This window comes from Falco cherrug, chromosome 19 (genome assembly GCF_023634085.1).
Source record: "Falco cherrug isolate bFalChe1 chromosome 19, bFalChe1.pri, whole genome shotgun sequence".
NCBI classification, from domain to species: Eukaryota; Metazoa; Chordata; class Aves; order Falconiformes; family Falconidae; genus Falco; species Falco cherrug.
Window position 1 is genome coordinate 3,157,841 of NC_073715.1, and position 19,331 is coordinate 3,177,171.

General features: G+C 60.9%; 1 long non-coding RNA gene across 1 annotated transcript; it reads right to left on the minus strand.

The window, feature by feature from the left end:
- Positions 1-12,270: 12,270 nt before the first annotated feature.
- On the minus strand, positions 12,271-16,708 carry LOC129734238 (uncharacterized). Its single transcript, XR_008729915.1, has 3 exons — positions 16,621-16,708; positions 12,808-12,934; positions 12,271-12,514 (listed from the first exon to the last, which is right to left on the minus strand). It is a non-coding gene; the product is annotated as an uncharacterized LOC129734238 (long non-coding RNA).
- Positions 16,709-19,331: the final 2,623 nt, after the last annotated feature.

Sequence of the window (19,331 nt, forward strand, 5' to 3'; positions counted from 1 at the left end):
GGGAGCCAGGGCTAATTATAGGCACGGGAAAAGGGGAGAGAGGAGTTTGGAAAAGTTCTACCTTCCCGGCGGAGCTGCATGAGCCCCCCGGTGGGAGCCCCCCAAAGGGCTGTGTAAAGCCAAGGAAAGCAAAGCGCAGGGACCCGGCGCTCCTGGACATCACCGTTCCCCTTTTCTGGAAAGATCAACATTTTCTGGAAAGATCAAAACCGCCACAACTCAGGATTCACGACGTTCCCCGATTCCTAGATGCTCCGGTGTGGAAGGGAAGCCCCACAGTGGGAGTGGGACTGAGCACCGCGCTGCGGAAATAAAAGGCAGAAGAACCAAATCCACACAATCCGGCACTGGGAAACCCCGGCGGAGACCCCATTCATAGCCAGGTGATGCCACAAGCCCCTCACCATGCCCTCGGGCCACGGAACCACCGAGATACTCCGCAACCAGAAGGCAAATAAAATGCGCGTTGCGTTTTAAAGGGCAGCAAACGCTCCCGAGCAAAGCCGCATGCAATTTTAGAGCCTGGTGCATTTTTATCTGCTGGACAATGTCAGAGGAGTCACCTCCCCCCTTCTCTCGCCCCCCATGTATCTGGCACGGAGGACGAGGACACGGTGACACGTGCCTGCCAGACCTTCCAGCCAGGAGGATGGAGAGGAAAGCACGAAACCCCGCGGCAATTTTTTAGCTCCCCTTCGGAGCCACACATCTACACCAACCAAAACCCTGGGAAGAGAAAAAAATCCCACCTCATTTTTCTTTTTTTTGGGGGGGAGGGGAGGAAAAAGCCAGGAAGCCTCTCGCTCGCCGCAGTGGTTTTCATTTCCCACCGAATAAAATCGAGTCTCAACTCCGGCTGCTCGCTTACCCCCCCCGTACGCTCGCTTCCCTGTTTCCCTGCGCATGTGGGAATGTGTGGGCGTGCGGGTTTTGTTTTGCTTTTCACCATCACTCTGCAAACCATCTCCTGGTAGAGCCTGCAGCTCACAGCCCCGCTCCATCGCCCACCGAACCGCATTTCCCACCTCTCCGGCTTCAGCCTCGCCACGAAGCCGCTTCTCCTCCTCCCAAGCACCTTCCAGAAATGGGGCTCACAGGTATCCAGGACCCCCTTGGGTGCTGCGAAGCTGTTGCCATCACCCAGTTGCCCTCAGAAGGATGCCCACTTGCCCCCCCGAAGGACGCCCACTCGCCCCCCAGAAGGATGCCAAATCACCCCAGAAGGATGCCCAGTCGCTCCCAGAAGGATGCCCGGTCGCTCCCAGAAGGATGCCCGGTCACTCCCAGAAGGATGCCCATTCGCTCACAGAAGGATGCCCACTTGCCCCCCCAGAAGGATGCCCAGTCACTCCCAGAAGGATGCCAAATCACCCCAGAAGAATGCCCACTCGCCCCCCAGAAGGATGCCCAGTCGCTCCCAGAAGGATGCCCAGTCACCCCAGAAGGATGCCCACTCGCCCCCAAGAAGGATGCCCAGTCGCTCCCAGAAGGATGCCCAGTCGCCCCCCAGAAGGATGCCCAGTCGCCCCCCAGAAGGATGCCCAGTCGCTCCCAAGAAGGATGCCCAGTCGCTCCCAAGAAGGATGCCAAATCACCCCCCAGAAGGATGCCCACTCGCCCCCCAGAAGGATGCCCAGTCGCTCCCAAGAAGGATGCCCAGTCGCTCCCAGGATGCCCACTCGCCCCCAAGAAGGATGCCCAGTCGCTCCCAGAAGGATGCCCAGTCGCCCCCCAGAAGGATGCCCAGTCACCCCCAGAAGGATGCCCAGTCACCCCAGAAGGATGCCCAGTCACTCCCAGGATGCCCACTCGCCCCCCAGAAGGATGCCCAGTCGCTCCCAAGAAGGATGCCCAGTCGCTCCCAAGAAGGATGCCAAATCACCCCAGAAGGATGCCCAGTCGCCCCCAGAAGGATGCCAAGAGCTGGGTGCTGGGAAGGGGAGCGGGGCTGTGCTGGGACGGAGCGGGTGAGCCGGCAGCACGGAGCAGCAGGGCACCGGCCCCAGCTTCCCAGCAGGAAAGCGGCCGCTCGCCAAGGGAAGGAATCCGCCTGCGCACGCCGGGATCAAGGGATGCCCTTTTTAAGGCTCCTGCAGCAATGGGAAGGGGGTGAAGCACGCACCAAGCTCACCCTCCTCCTTGGCACCCTGCTCCGGGTCACCCCGGCTAAAACCTCACCCCGAGCACCCAGAAAAAACAAATCCAGCTTTACTTCATGCCACACGCCCCCCCCTCCCACCCAGCACCACCACCATGGATGGGCACATCCAGCAACGGAGGGCAAGAAACCAAAACAATGTCCCCAACGCCCCCGACGTCACCACCGGCACCCAGCACCCACTCCTGCCATCACCCAGCAGCCAAAAGTGGTGGGAGCAGGATGGAGCCCCCATCCCCGCAGCGCCCAGCCGGCCTCACCCCGGCACGTCCCGGCGGAGCACGTGGCATCGGCACAGCCAGCACAGCCCCTTCCCACCCCGGCTCCGCGGGCGATGCCGCCACGCACGGCACTAAGCCCTAACGGGATAACAAGCTCACAATGAGATCCTAATGAAGGATTAGCAAAATACAGTTTAAAGAGATTAAGGCTGGGTGCAGCATTGAAACTTTTTTTTTTTTTTTTTTTTTCCCCAGAGCCCAGCAGAGGTGAAACCCAGATTTCATCCCCTGCCAACACGGAGGGAGCCGGCGTTCGCTCCGACGGGATGGTTCAGGGTCCAAAGAGGGGCCAGGATGGAAAAAATTAATATAAAAATTAAAAAAATAAAATAAAATAAAATAAAATGGCGCACGGCGCCTGAAAGCCCTGCCCAAAAGCGAGCCAGAGGCTTCCTTCATCTCCCTCCTCCCACACCAGTCCCTTCCCAGCTGCATCCCAGCTGCAGGAGCGATGCTCTCGATGCTCTCGGTCCCTCGTATAACTGTTGATGTTATCCGCCCGAGCCGGAGCCTTCCAGGGAGCCCCAGGGAAGCAGGTACTCAACTCTCATTCAGGGAAAAGTTATTAATATTAATTTCTTGGCTCTCCGCAGAGCGAGGAGGTAGCCCTGGCCTCCAAGAGCTCGGCGTGACTGCCAGCCCCGCGCGCTCCGAAAGGTCAGGAGCCTGGTTCATCCCCAACCCAAACGATGACGGTTTAAAATAGAAAGCAACGCACCCTGGGCTCGCCTTTTTTTTTTTTTTTTTCTTCTTTGCCTGCCACCACAAACACCAGCAACATGCTCTGCTCCTCCCCAGAAAGGGCAACGAGATGGTCACTCCATCCCAGGAATCCAGGAGCTGGGAATTGGTTAAACTGGCCCCCGAGGTGGGGAGCAGGGTTGGTGCTGAGCAGGCAGGATGGGCTCATCCCAGGGGCACGGGGCAATTCCAGCAGAGTCATCCAAAGCCAAAGGGGGGTGGGGAAGGGGGACCCGACTAACAGCCCTGTCGGGAGGCTACAAAACAAATCAAATGAAGATGTTTGGAGCAGATCCAGATGTTTACCAGTGACGCACATGGAGGTATAAATAATTATCCGGTAGGAATTTTGTTCACAGGCGGCTACCCCTTATCTAAGCAGATCTGCCCCACCCCCCACCCCCCCCATTGCTTTAACAGTCCTGAGAAAACCAGACGCAAAATAAAAGAACCTCACCAGGGGCACCAATTTAATCCCATTAATCACTGGACATTCGGACCGGAGCTGCCAGGACTCAACCCTCACCCAGGCACGGCTCTAGGAGGCAGGATTTTTCCCCTGCCCTGGGGTGGGAGTGCTGGTGGAGGGTCGGATCCTGCACCAGGGTGCTGGAGCCTCACACCCTGCCCCATGCACAGCACCGGGTGCAAGGAAGGGACCGGAGCCGGCCATGGCATCGGCCACGGCATCGGCCACAGCACCGGCCACATCCCTCCATAAAAAAAAAAAACCTTCACCAAGAAAACCCTCCCTGGTCCAGCTGCGCGTTCCCCATCGGCGATGCAGAGCCCGGCCGCTGCAATTACCTAAAATTAAAAGGACCACAAAGCCTGAGACGCCCAACGGCGGCGGGGGATGAAGGCGGCGGCAACGGCACCCCAGCAGCACCCAGCCTGGCGAGCCGAGGGACCGTGGCCACGAGCGACGGTCGCGGCATTGCCGGGAAGCCAAAGGCTTCGCACGTGACTGAAAAACAGGTAGAAAAAAAAAATATAGGCTTGAACAGCTCCAAAAAACCCACCTGAGCTGATTTTTCCCGGCTGTTAGCATCACCTAACCCACTGCTGCTGCTGCTGCTGCTGTGGGAGGTGCCGGCACAACCAGCAGCATCGCTGCCCCCCACCACACCGGCAGCCCTCGCCTCGCCATCCCCCCCCACCAGCATCGCCGATGGTTTTCCAAAAATTTTTTGAAATTTTGGAAACCCAACCCACCGTAGGCGAGGCCGTAGAGGGTTTCGCCGGGGCCAGAGAGGAGCAGTGTTGGAAACTTACTGTAGAAAATTGGCCGCTCGGCTCCGGCTCCTTGTCCCTACTGGTGGGAAAGTCTATAAATCTCTAATAAAGAAAAAAAAAAATATCCCCTCCCATTTTATTCCTTCTCTCTCTCTCCCCCTCCAAAGGATTGCGAAACCAAGAGGGCAGCCGGGGCTTGGATCTGCAGCATTTCTGAGTTCCTACGGAGTCTGGGCTCCCTGCCACCAGCAACAGCGGCTCTGGGGGTGTGGAAAAAGGGAGGGGAAAAAAAAAAAAAAAAAAAAAAAGAAGAGGAGAAAAAAAAAATTATATAAAAAAAAAAAAAAAGTCCTGTTTATTTTGGGGGATGAGAGAGAAAACTTGCAATGCACAAACGAGGGGGGGTGGGAGTGCGGCTCTGGCATTCCCGCAGGCACCACGCGCTCTGGCATCGGAAAGACTTTTGGGTTAAAAAGCCTGGATTATGGGTGGGAATACCGAACTCTGCGAGGATGCTCTTTCCTGGGGTGCACGCAGGCAACAAGCAATCTCCTCCACAGGGAGCACAGCACCTCCCGGGGCTGAGGGACCCCCCCAGGGAGCACCCATGGGTGCTAAGGGTGGCTCTGCCCTGCCCTGACACATCCCCCAGGTCGCAGTAAGGGGAATTACTGAAGACAGGCTGGAAGAAAAGCCTGCTCCAGCCGTGACCCAGATTCCCCTCCAGCCTGATCCCTCACTGAAGTCATAATCCTTGGAGGGCTTCTGGTCTTTTTTTTTTTTTTTTTTTTTTTTTTTTTAAATACATCCCTGCGCATTGCCATGGCGACGAGGGTGATGCTATAATTTCAGCATTATAGACTTCAGCGCAAGAACAGGAGGGAGAAGGTGGTTGAAATATGGACGAGCTGCACTGGTAATGTATTTAGGGAAAAAATTCCAAAAAAAAATAAAGAAAGAACCAACCCACCACGGTGGCACCTTCATTAGAAGGTGCTGGAGGAGCGGGGCTGACCCTCTGAGGCAGGCGATGGGGGTCACCTCCTGCCCCCGGGCACGGGTCCCGCTTTTGGGCATCACCTGGGCTTTGCCAGGCACGGATGCTGCAGACCCCGCAGGGCTTTGGGGGATGCAGGCTGCCACCCTGCCAGGACCGAGGGACACAGCCGAAGCTCCCAGGCAGCGCGGGTGGTACCCGAGGCAGCCCCCAGCAGCAAGACCCCCTATTTCAGCCTTAGCTCTGCCCACCACAGCTCAGCACCCGGGCAAACCAACCAACTTTGCAAAGCAGCAGCTCCGAAATTGCTGCCCAGCCCTTTTTGAAAATCTGGTTTTCATGCCTTTTCCTCTCCGCCTTGCTCTGCCCACGTCAGGTGCTGGTAGCATCCCATCGCCGATGGGATGCAGGAGCCCCCCAGCTCCTGCCCATCTCCCAGCAGGATTAAAACCCGCTGCTGCTCTGTGGTTTTGCATGGCCAGGAGACACCTCAGCGCGCTCACCGCCTCGCACGCTCACGGTCCAGCCCCAACGAGCCCCCGGGCTGGTGGTGGCCAATTTGTTGGCTGGAAGGAGACCCATGACCCCACAGGAGGGATGGACTGGGAGCAGAGCCGGAGCCCCCAAGTCGCTTCAGCCCCCCAAATCCCAAGAGCCTCAAGGTGTCCTGCAGCAGAGGAACGGGAAAATTGCACCAGCAGAAGTTAAACCCGTTTTAGCCCTGTCTCCATCCCCGCCACGCCCCATCGCCAAGCACTGAACCGGCACCTGCCGTGACACAGAATTTCCAAAAGACACACAAATAAAAATAAGCTCGTACACAAACAACCTCTGCCTAAACGCAGCCCAACGGCCCGTGACCCCCACCGCCAAGGAGGTGGGCTACCGGTGGGCTCAGGGGGGGTCCCAAAGGAAGCCAGAAAGCCCCGGGGGACGCCTCACCTCACACCACGCTCGCCCACGCGCCCTGCCAGTGGGGAGGCGAGAAAAAGATGCTCCGGTCCGGTGCACGGCACGTGGCACGGCATCCAGCACGGCTCCAGCCCTGCAGCCTGCACCCCTCCGTGGTGGGAAAAAGAGCCTGATGGCAAAAGCTGGGGGGGCGATGGGGGGGGGCGGTATGTGGAGATCACCATCATGCCAGCGCCACGGTGCCTGGCCACAGGTTAGAAAGGCGGCGTGAAGCAGTGGTCCTCGGAGGGCAAAAGGATGCTGGGGCAAAAGGGTCTCCCCCCAAGCCCATAAGTGCTTAGGAGAAAATAATAATAATAATTATAATTTAAAAAAAATCACCGCACATCACCACCAACATGGGAAACCCAAGCGCAGCGCAGCGGGTGCAGCCACAGGACCCCCAGCAGGGCTTGCAGTGCTCCTTGGGGCAAAAAAAAACTTATCAAAGGGGGGGGGAAAAAAGCACCATGGAGCATTTTGTTTCAGTCCCCAAAGGGGAGCCAACCCCCCCAAACCACCAGCTTGAGCATCCAACCTTCAGCCCTTGAGCCAGTGGGGCTGCTTTTAGCTCCGTATTTAGCCCCCAAGGTATTTCTTGTCGAGAAGTTAAACCCCAAACTGTGTTTTTGCATAAAAAAAAGACCCGGTTTGCTCGGTCCATGTGTAGCATCGAGGCGGGGGGGGGGGGGGGGGGGAGAAGGCATGCAAAGCAGCTCTCCTCCCTTGCCAAAGCAGAAGGCGCTGAAGGTCACCCCAGCGGATGCTGAGCTCACGGTGGCTGGTCCTCTCCGCTGGAAAGGACAAGGCAAGAACATCTTGGCTTACGGGAAAGCTCTTCCCGACCTTCCCGCTTCCATCTCATCCAGCTGGAGCAGCCCTCCGCGGCGCAACGGCGGGCGTGAAATTCTGCTAAAGCGCACGCTCCTGCCTGGCCTTAAACCTCCAAGATCAGAGGGCAATTAACGGGTTTTTTCCAAACATCTTGATTTGCAACCAGAGCCCGTCTCACCCTTTCCTCTCCTGGGTGCCAGCAGGCAGGCGGAGCCAGGACAGGCGGCTTCATCCCCCCTCGGGACCCCGACCCCGGTTGAGCCATGGGGACCCCTTCCCCCACTGCGTTCCTGGCCCCCACCATGGCTCCCACGACACCCAAGGTCCCCAGGACCTCATCCCACCGGGACCCCCCGCCTTGCCACAGGGAGAAAACACGGCACGTTCACCCATCCCACCGGTGCCCGAGGCTCAACCCCGGCACCTGTGGCGGCGTTTTGGGGCAAAGCCCCTTCGCCAACTGCCACCACCACCCACCCCCCCAACTCCCCATCTCCTCCTTCCCCCGCACCGGCGCGCAGCACCGCGGCCGCTACCCAAACCCCTCATGCCCCACCATCCTGCCCCTCCAGAAAAGCTCAACCCCCCCAAAAAAAACCCAACAAAACCACCAAGGGGGATCACACCCCAACCCCCCAAAAAGCCCCGGCATGCCCAACCTCGCCCCAAAAGACAGATGCTCGCCTCTCCCCTGGCAAGCCCACCCCAGCGCCGGGGAGAGGATGGATGGATGGAGCAAGGAGCAGCATACCAGCCACCAGCTGCCGCGGGAAGAGGCTTGGCTGCCTTCGCCACCGCCATCCTGCTCCAACCATTTGTTCTGCTTCTATTTTAGAAGGCGATGGGGCTCGGCGCTCCCGCGGCTCCCAACCTCCCCACCGCCGAGCGAGGCGACAGATTTCTGCAAAGAGGTAGCGCCGGCTCCTCTCCCCATCTTGGCAGCGGCAGCCGCGCGGGGCCGGGGATATTTTTGAACGAGCGAAGTCGAGAGGTGCAAGTTTTCCCGGCGGCTCGATGCCGGCGCGTGGGAAGGACGGCCGTGCCGAGTCACGGAGGGTTGGCGATGGATCTGGGATTGATCCCCCTCTGGTTAAAACCCAAGGGATGGGGTGTCCACGGCACACGGGGGGGGAAAGCCTCAGCCAAGAGGCTGGAGAGCAGCCTGGCTCCTGCTGCATCCCAACACCACCACCCTCAGCCCCCCCCCCGACCCCCCCCCCACTGGTCCATGCATGCACTGTGCGATCCCAAGCATCGCTCCTCGCCAGAATACCAGCCCGAAAACTGCTCCGAGCCCACATCCCAGCAAGCCCTGCCTTCACCCAACTCTTCCACCCCAATTCCCAGCTCCTGAAATAAATCAGCTGCTCTCGCAGGGTTTTGTTGAGGGCACAGGGAGCAGGCACTTCGTCCCCCGCGCCTCCGTGAGCACCGCAGGGGATGCTCAGGGCCACGCACCAATGCTTTGCTGTCCCCCCTGGTTTTTCCAGCAAGTTCCCAACCGGCCCGAGCGCCGGGTGCTGAGCTCTGCGCCCGACGGCAGAGCCGAAGCCAACGCTCCCTTTGGCAAAATTTTAAAGGTTAAAATTCCCCCAACGCTGCGTGGTGGGGAGAGGGGGCCGGCGGCAGAGCCGGGCTCCAGTAACACCGGGGTGTTAGCAGGCGGCAGGTTCTTCAGCCACCCCAACCCGCTGTCCCCTCGTCTGGCCGAGGGGCACCCCAGGGTCTTCTCCCAGGCCAAGGTGATGCTCCATCACCCCACATCAAGGGTCTCCCTCCAGGCAAGGTGATGCTCCATCACCCAGGGCCTCCCCCCAGACAAGGTGATGCGCCATCACCCAGGGTCTCCCCCCAGACAAGGTGATGCGCCATCACCCCACACCCAGGGTCTCCCCCCAAGCAAGGTGATGCGCCATCACCCCACATCCAGGGTCTCCTCCAGGACAAGGTGATGCCCCATCACCCAGGGTCTCCCCCCAGGCCAAGGTGATGCTCCATCACCCAGGGTCTCCCCCCGGGCCAAGGTGATGCTCCATCACCCAGGGTCTCCCCCCGGGCCAAGGTGATGCTCCATCACCCAGGGTCTCCTCCAGGGCAAGGTGATGCTCCATCACCCAGGGTCTCCTCCAGGGCAAGGTGATGCTCCATCACCCCACACCCAGGGTCTCCCCCCAAGCAAGGTGATGCTCCATCACCCCACATCCAGGGTCTCCTCCAGGGCAAGGTGATGCTCCATCACCCAGGGTCTCCCCCCAAGCAAGGTGATGCTCCATCACCCCACACCCAGGGTCTCCCCCCAAGCAAGGTGATGCTCCATCACCCCACATCCAGGGTCTCCTCCAGGGCAAGGTGATGCTCCATCACCCAGGGTCTCCCCCTGGGCCAAGGTGATGCCCCATCACCCAGGGTCTCCCCTTGGGCAAGGTGATGCTCCATTACCCAGGGTCTCCTCCAGGGCAAGGTGATGCTCCATCACCCCACACCCAGGGTCTCCCCCCAAGCAAGGTGATGCTCTATCACCCCGCCCCCAGGGTCTCCTCCAGGACAAGGTGATGCTCTGTCACCCAGGGTCTCCCCTCAGGCAGGTGATGCTCCATCACCCCGTACCCAGGAGCCCAGCCACTCCACAGGGACATTTATCACGATGTTTTGACAACGCTCAGACCCCAGGGACGGTTACGCACACACAGAGCCCCTCCCTGCTGCCATACCGCCTCAAAATTAGTAAGAAACCACTCATTTCTTCGCAGCCCTGAGCTTTGCAGGAGGTCACAGATGCCAGCACGGACCCCTGGCCATTCCCCACCGCACCCCCCCCTCACACCCCTGCACCCCTTCTTCCCAGGAGATGATGCTCCACCGTGGTCCAGGGTTGTGGGACAGGACAGGCTCGGTGACCGCACTTGTGAAAAAACAAAAATAATTAAAAAAAAAAATCTGGCTGGCTGAAATAACTCGTCCACGTTATTCTTTTTTTTTTTTCTTCCCTGTCAGTGGAAACTTGTTCTACGGCACCATGTTTCAGGGTTACTGCTTGGGGTGGGGGAGGATTTCAGGTTTTACAACCAAAAAAGTCCAGACAGAAACCCAGAAACGTTGCCAGTTTTTTACCAAACAGAAGGTCCTCCAGCCAATTTATTTCATTTACTGAACTTTTTGCTTTTTTCAAGCTTGCTGCAGCAGGTTCGAAGCAAACCCCACTTTTTCCAGCCTCCAAAATTTTGACCGCTCCGATAGAAAACTCTCAGTGACCGTTTTCCAACGTCAATTTCTTTTTTTGAGGAAAAGCAAACCAAAAAAATCCAACTCCGCATATTTTCCCAACCTGCACGATATGGGGTGCGTTCCTGGGTATTTGTCCCTAGCAATTTTTCCCTGAAGTCCTCCAATAATCAAAAAGGGGGGGGGGAAAAAAATCTCTTTTTTTTAAATGAAAACCCCAAAATTTTCATCTTCAAAATAAGAAAAAAAAAAAAAAAAAAAAAAAAAATGCTTTCCAAAAGGATGGAGAAAAGTCACATTGTTCCAAAAGGCACTTTCATTTAAAAAGGAAGATGAAAACTTTCAACCAGGGCTATTTATAACCACCGCTTAAATCCATCAATAACCGACCACCCCGCAAGCTCCACTGCATCTTCCCGGGCAGGTACCGCCCTGCCGACAGCCCCCAGCACCCCGCCGGGGGGTGCAGGATGCAGCCTCACAGGAGGAGAAGGAGGAGGAGGAGGAGGAAGCCCTTTGCCACCTACAAGAGATGACCCCTTTGCAGCCCTGAGGTGGGCTCAGGTCGGAGACCCTACCCCACGGGGAGGGGGGGTGGGTGTGCATCTCCTTACAATTTTGGGAGGCTGGGGAAAAAAAATAATGCATAACATTTTAAAAATAAAATAAAAATGTGGGAGCTGCGGCTTTGCCCTTCCTCCTTCCAAAAAAAAAAAAAGGCTGATGCAGCAGTAGTGCTGCAGGGGGGTCACCCATCCCCAAGACCCCCAAGCATCCCAGCTCGGGGAGGGGGGGGGCACCACCTCCTGGAAGCGGTTTTGGGTTTGTGCCGGCCGCTTGCTGGAAGCTGTTTGAAGTTCTGGAAAAAGTAACAATTCCTCCTCCTCCTCCTCTTCCTCCCTGCCCAGAAATAGGTCGTTTAATTACCACCTCGCCAACCCCAAACCAAGGCTGACTCAAGGCAGGAGGTGGGAGCCCAGCACCGCGGCACGGCTTTGACCTTGAGACCAGGAGGTTCAATTAAAGCCAGGAGGAGGGGTGGTGGTAGATGCGGGTGCTGCTGAGCCCCTCCACGCGCCGGCTCCAGGAAAACCAGCGGCTTAATTGCACGTTGTGAAATAATCCAGCACCGAGGGGAACGTGTGGCCCCAGCACCGCCCAGTCTGGCCGCTTCAGGATGGGACCCACTGGTGGCTCCTGGGTGACACATCCCAGCGCGGGCATCATCCTGCCCTACCAGCTCATCCTCACCGCGCACACATAGGACACCGGCACCGCTCTTGCCGATTCAGGCTTGGCTTTTGGCAACCAAGGGAGCAGCGGCACCGGCCCCACGGGGACCCGAGCAGCACGGAGCTGTTAAAAGCCCCGTTGGGCACCGCGGCGGCACCCGGCAGTGGGGCGACTGCTCCAGCATCCCAGCGCATCCCACCACCACCAGACCCCTCCAGGCGACATGGACCGTGGCAGCGTGGAGCATCGTGTGCACCTGGTCTCATCCGTACCCACCACCACCCTGCTTTTATACAGGGCAAGGAGCTCTATAGAGGGGGCAAGGAGCTCCACACGGGGGGCAAGGGGCTCACCTATAGCTGGGGAATCGGGCAGCAGCTCCCGCATCGTCCCAGCCTCAGCGCAAACCACGCGGGAATGGGCTGAGCTTCCCCTAAAAATGCTCCCCCCCCCCCCCAACCTTTTCACCACCATCTCAGAGAAAGCCAACCTACAGCCCCCCCCCCTCCAAATCAATCACTCTGGATCGATTTAACAATATTTAACAAGTCCTTGCTCCACGTGGGCGCTTTCCGCCCCCCCCCCCCTCAATTTTTTTTTAAGGATGCAAGCTCTTTTTTTTTTTTTTTAAGCAGCAGGGAGCTACCACCAGGAGATACCGGGAGCGAGGGAAAAGGGGAAAAATGAAAGGAAAAAACCCACGAGCGAACCAAACCAGAGCACGAGATGAAAACCAAGGGATCGGCGGAGGTAGAGCTGCTGGCTGGCAGGCGGCTCGATCCATCTTGAAAGCAAAAAGCCAACCGCTGCTCAAACAAGGCGGAGGGAAAAACCGAGAGGTCTGCCGGCACTGCCGAAGCTCTGATCAAACAAAACGATTAACCAATTTCAGCTTTTTTGGTTTTGGTTTTTTTTTTTTTTTTTAGCGAAAGCTTCTCTAACGAGAGAAAAAAAAGGAAAAGGGGGGGGGGGAAATATAATAAAGCAGAGAGGCGCAGTGGATGGTGGAGGAATAATTGTTTTGGGGAGGCAAGGGGTTGATGCATCCTATAGCCTCACCGGTACGGGCACCCAGCTCCCACCCCGTGGCACCTGGCACGGCCTGCCCTCCCTCACCAGCCTTCCTCCTCCTCCCTGCCCCTGCTCTGACTCACTGGTTTTGTGCTGGGCGCGCGTCTGGCTCAGCGGCAGAGCCGTACCTTCCCGGGGGCAGGACTGTCATTTGCAATAGTGTCACCTCTGAACTCCAGCCAGCTCAGCCTCTAGGAACTGCCAAAATAGCTATCAAAAATTAAAAACAAATAAAATAATAAAATAATTTTTTTAAAAAAAGAGTCCCTGGCCCCCAGGAGCTCGCCCTCCAACAGATGGGTGGCTACGGGGTGAGGCAGGGGGGTATTTTTAGCTCGCGGTGCAGATGGGGAAGTCCGGCACGGCATCTTCGCGGCCGCCCACGCCGGCTCGCCACGGCCCCGCTCCGAGCACCCCCACGTGCGCTCCCGGGTATTCCCGGGATTTAACGGGATGCTGCCCGCTCGCTTCCCAAAGCTTGGCCAGCTCCTGGCCAGGGCCGGCTGGCATTTCCACCCAGGGGCACCCGGCGCTGGTGGTTGGTGGTGATGCCAGCGACGCGTATCCCTCTCCATCCTTCCACTCCGATCCCGAACAAGCCACAGCAGAACGGTGGCGGCCAGGGGGATCCCAAGGGATCCCGACCCGACCCCGGCAAGCGCTCCAACTCGGTGGAAAAAACATGGAAAAGCAATTTCTACCCCTCACCACGGATTTTTTTTGTAGGTTGAAATCACTCGCCCAGCGGCGCAGCCTGCACCCATCCTGCTCAAAACCCTCCTGGTCCTTCGGGATTGGGTGGGCAGCATCACCCCCCTACCCTTGCCTCCATCCTTCCTCCATCAGGCCGCACCGGCATTGACACCCCCCTGCCCGGCAGGCTCCCGGCACGTGCCGGCACCACGGCAGCTGGGTCCCGCTCCCGTACTTTTTTTTGTCCGACACTTTGGGCTTTGTTCTCCCTCGCACAAAGCCGCCGTCAAGGAGGGACCTGGGAGCCGCTGTGGTTTATGACCATATTTAGGCTCCTTTACGTTGCCAGAGTCGCAGTAAAGGGCTGCGGCGTTAAATGAGAATCAGACCCCACTTGTTTCACTTGGCAGCCTGGGAAAAAAATTTAAAAAAAATAAAATAAAAAAAATCCACCCCGGGCCACTCCGGCATGGTCCGTGCCTCCACCCTGCCCGCTCGGGGCCAGGATAAAATAGCAACAGCCCTTTCCAGCTCCGCAGTCACACTTCCCAAGCAGAGCCCTGAGCCCCAGCGAGGGGGGAGGAGGGGCAGAAGGGAGAGGGGGGGGATGAAACACATTAACCACCCCAGAGCAACACCGAAGCGCGGGGAAGCAAAGGGACTTGCCCAAGGTCACCCACTGACAAAGGCGGCACTTCCCAAGGTCCCCCCAGAGCCCCCCTGGCGCACACCGGGACGCACACACACACACCCCGGCACCAGCAGCTGGTTTATACTGGGCGGTGTGGGCGGGAAACTGGGGCAGGAATGGGACGGGGGAGCGAATGCCCCGGGAACATGAGGTCGTTCCATCCGTGGCGGAGGCGACGGCGCTGGCAGCACCGGTGAAACCCGAGCGGTGGCCGCCACCGCGGCAGGGCCACCGGCCACCTGCTCCCAGCCCTGCACAAGTGCCCACGACAACTGCAGGGGCTGAAGGACGAGGTGGCGGGGGGGGGGGTGGGGGGGGGTGGGGGGGGGGAACACGAGCGGACACACACACACACAAAGGAGAAGCCATGAGGCACATCCTGGAGGTCCGTGACCTTCAGCGGTGCCCAGGGCAGGAGACTCGAGGGACACGGACACCCCCAGTGCTCCCCAGGCTGGGGCCACCAGCATCGAATCAGCCTAAGGGGGGGGCAACAAAATTTCCCAAATATTCCCAAAATTCGCAAAATAAGGCAAATCTGCAGCCCCTCGCCCAGAGCCGGGGGGACACACGGTGTCACCCCGAGCCCATCCCTATCCCCAGTGAGGTTTTGGGATGGATGTCCTGGGACCGGGGGCAACACCAGCCTGAAAATCCACGTGGGGCCACAGACGGTGGGAGAAAGGCTTGGGGGGGCGGGGGGGGGCAGGATCAGGCCCTTCCCAGTGGGGGGGAGGTAGAGATGCTGTGCCAGAGCGCTGGGGGAATTGGCACCAGCTGTGCTCCACTTACTGGTGTCAGACCCCTGCCTGCAGGTCTGAAGCACGGCGGGGGGGGGGGGGGGGGGGGGGCACCGGCCAAAACCACGTGGCAGCTCCTGATAGCTGGGAATGACAAGGAAAATTAAAATTGGGGGGGGGGGGGGGGGGCACCCCAGCTTGTGGCTGCGCAGACCCATGGGGTGCGGAGGGAAGAGCCATGTGTGTGTGTTGGGGGGGGTGGTGGTGGTGGAGATAAATAAAAAAATAAAAGGCAACAACAAAGCCGGGGGGGGCAGGGGGGGGCAAGCTGTTGGGAAGGAGATAAGCCGCTGGCAACCAGGCGTTACAGATGCTGAGCAGCATCCAGCTGCCAGGATGCCCTGGCCGCCGCATCCCTGGCCGCCAAGCCGAGGAGATGCTCAGCATCCCAGGGAGGCCGCGGTGGTGGGTACCGGGGTTCACCCCCCCAACCCCCCCAAAAAAATAAAAGCTCTAACCACTGTCAAATGGCAGCCCCGGTGCCGTGCCCCCACCAGCCCGGAGGAACAAACAATCCCAGCTGTCAGCTCCGGAGCCGGCAGCCGGCCAAGGCATGGAAGCTCCAGGACTGGGAAAAGCTGCTCTTGCCACTCAAAGCAGAGCCCCCCCCCTGCACCAGCACCCCCAGCCCCACCGGCACCCCCAGCCCCCCACCAGGGTGAGCACCCCCAGCATCTCACCGGCACCCCCAGTATCCCACCGGGGTGGGCACCCCCAGCATCCCACCGGCACACCCAGCATCCTCCCGGGGTGGGTACCCCCAGCATCCCACCGGGGTGGGCACCCCCAGCATCCCACCGGGGTGGGCACCCCCTTCCCCCCCCCACCCCACTTCTCCCTCGGGCTTGCCAAGGCCACCGCTGGGGTCGCCGTGGTGTCACGGGTGGGCTCGTGGGGGTCCAACGGGGGTCCCACCTGCCCCAGTGCTACTCCGGGGGGGCACCCTCCCGGCGAGGGGAGAGGGGGGGGGGGGCACCCTCCCAGTGCATCCCCCAGGACCCAGCGGGCAGGGGGACCCAGCGGGCAGGGGGACCCAGCGGGCAGGGGGACCCAGCGGGCAGGGGGACCCAGCGGGCAGGGGGACCCATCCCCAAGCCTCGCACCCTGCACCCACATACCCCCCCACCCCCCTCTCTCCATCCCGCGACCCCCCCCCCCACGCCCCCCTCCCCTCTCACCTGTCCCCCGCAGCGCCCAGGCCACGCTCCTTCCCCTTCCTCCCCGCTCCCTCCGTCACCTCTGCACCATTTTGGTGACGGTTTGTTTTGAAGCGGCGCCGGGGGGGGGGGGGGGAGGGGGCGGGGGGGGAGGGGGGGGGAGGAAGGATGTGCTCCCCGCCCCCGCCGGCTCCGCGCTCCGGCCGCGCTCCGCCGCCCATCCCCGCCGCCTCGGGGCGGCACCGCGCAGCGCAGGGGGGGGGGGGACGGGACACACACGACTACCGGGGGGGGGGGGTGTGTGTGTGTGCTACCGGGATACCCACACACACACCGAAACACACAGAACACGGAGCCGGTCGCCCTCCCAAAGGCGGAGGGGGGAGGGGGGATGGGGGGGGGGGGGGTTCTCGGAAGTAGCGCCAGCCGCGGGGGAAATAAATAAATAAATAAATAGGTAAATGAAAAATCGTCATTATTAAAAGGGCAAAAGATGGAAGCGAAGGAGAGGGGGGGTGCGGGCGCGGGGGGGGAGGGGGGGGGACGCGGACCCACCTCTGGCGGGGCGCGGGGCCCGGCCGCTCCCGGGGCTGCGGCGGAGCCGGCGCGGAGCGACCATGGCCGGGCCCGGCCCAGCCCAGCGTCAGGGCGCGGCGGCGCAGCGCGGGCAGCCAATGGCCGCCGGGGCCCGGGGCAGCGCGGCGGGGCCGGGGGCTGGGCCCGGCCGGGGGGCTGAGCCGGGGCCGGGGGGGCCGGGCGGGGCTGGGGGACCAAGGGAGGTGGGGGGGGCGGGGGGGAGTAGAGCCTGGGGCTGGGGGGGCTGGAGGGGGCGCAGAGCCGGGGCTGGGGGGGGGCCGAGGGGGGTCGGGGGGCTGAGCCGGTGCAGGGGGGGCCGAGGGGGGGCAGGGGGGAGCAGAGCCGGGGTTTGGGGGGCTGAGGGGGGGGCCGGGGGGACCGAGCCGGTGCAGGGGGGGCCGGGAAGGGGGCTGGGGGGGCCGGGCTGGGCCAAGGGGGTGGGGGGCCCGGGGGGGCTGAGGGGGTCAGGAGCCCTGAGGAGGGGCTGGGGGGGTTGGGGGAGAGCAGAGCCTGGGGCTGGGGGGGCTGGAGGGGGCGCAGAGATGGGGCTGGGGGGGGGGGGCTGGGGGTCGGGGGGGGGGGAGGGCGAGCCAGGGACAAGGGAGACAGAGGTGGGGGCTGAGGGGGGACACAGAGCTGGGTTGGGGGGGCACAAAGGCGGGGGTCGGGGGGCAGAGCTGGGGCTCTGGGGAGCAAGGGGCACAGACAGGGCTGGGGGGGCCACAGAGCGGGGCTGGGGGGCAGAGCTGGGGCTGGGGGCTGTGTGGGCAGAGCCTGGGGGGGGGGGGGGTGTGGGGGGGGTGAGGGGCCGGAGCCAAGGCCCAGGGGCAGACCCAGGGGGGGCAGAGCCGTGACCCCCCCCCAGCACCACCCAGAGGGTCTGGCCCAGCCAGCCCACCCCACTGGTGTGGGTGCTTCCCCCAGCACAGCGCTGGGGAAACCTGGGGGTCCCCCCCCGTGCACCCACCCCCAAGCAGCTGCCCTGGGGTGATGGTGGGGGGGGGGGGCACAATGAGCCTCAGGGGAGTGGGGTCAGGGGGTTGGATTGTGTCCCCCCCCCAGCCCCAGCACCCAGTGTGTGTCCCCACGAGCCAGGCTGGGACACCCCAGTGACCGGTTCTGCCATGGGGATGCTGGATCCGGCACCCGGTGGTAGCCAAAGGTGCCGGTTCCGTGGCCAGCGCCGGCGCAGACCCCTCATGGGTACAGCCCACCCGGCTGGCCCCGGTACCAGCCGTGCCGTGCCACGTGGCCGCTCTCGCCTCCACCATCCCCGACGCACATGGATCCCGCGGGACACGAAGCCACCTCCGGGTCCCCAGGGCCGGCAACGCGCCACCGGCACCGGCCGGCCGCGGCAGAGGGGTCCCAACGCCCCATCCCAGCGCCGAGCCAGGGCGCCACGTTCCCTCTTCTCCCCGCTCCTTCAACCCGGATAAATTGCTCCGTGGTTACCCTCAACAAAAATCGAACGTGTTGACCAACGACTCCCACTGGAACCGGAGCGGTCTGGGGGCAGGACTCTAGGGGGGGTTTAGGGGGTTGAGGACCCGGTGCCAGGATGCAGCGGCAGCAGCGTGGCGGCCTTGGAGCTGGGGATGCGGATGGGGCTGGAAGGATGTGGGCATCCCGCCCGTGGTCCTGGCTGTGCACCGGGGGGGGGGGGGGGGGCACGGCAGGAGCTGGGTGTGAGCTCTCCCACCGCAGGGATTGTCCCACCGCAGGGATTGTCCCACCGTGGAGCTCTCCCGACTCCAAGCACCAACCGGAGAAGCGGCGTTGGGCACAGCTGGGGCTCAGCCATCCCTTTCCTTTCCCAGGGATGCAGGAGCCATGGCCCGATGCTCCAGAGGATGGGGATGCTGAGGGGTGACCATCCCAACCTAAAGGCTGGGGACCAGTGACAAGGATGTCCCAGCCCCGGTGGGTCACATCCAGCTGGAGCGCTGGGAATACGGGTGCTCTGTGTGGAGCCGAACAGCCGCAGGGGCGATGCCGGGGCTGGGGGGGGGGGGGGGCCCAGAACCAGCCACCACATTTTTACCGATGCCCGTAGCCATTAACTATAGGGGGGTCCCGCTCTGGGGGGTGCTCGGGGCCGGGATGCCAGCCACTCCGCGATGGGATTTCTGGGGATTGGGTGCATGCACCCCACACCGGACCGCGCCCCCTGCGCCTTTCCCTGCATTATTTTGGGGGGACACAAATATCTCCAGTTGGGGCAAGGGGTAAAGGCGCACGTGATGGAGAGGCTGGATCTGACCCCAGCATCCCCAGTGCCACGAGCACCTCCATCACCATCACCCCCCTGACTCGGTGACACAGTTCCCTGCCGGCTCCTTCCCCTATTCCTAGTGGACTTTCCAGCGTGTTTGGCTTTTTGGGGCTGTTTGTTGTCAGTTCGTTATTTTATTATATTTATTGTTAGAAATAGGGCTATTTTTAGCGCCCTGTTGGTTTAGATAGAGATGGGATTAGTCATCTCACCAAGAGCTGTTTGCAGTCTCTCCTCAAGGATTCTCTGGGGTTTGTTTTCCAATCAACTGAGATCATGTATCCAAAGAAATAAAAAATAAAAATAGTCATAATAATGTGCAGCAGCCAAGCTCCGGTGCCTTTCCGTGAGCTACGAGCTGGAAACGAGGGAAGGGTCCAACCCAGAATATTTATGAGACGAAGACGAGAACATT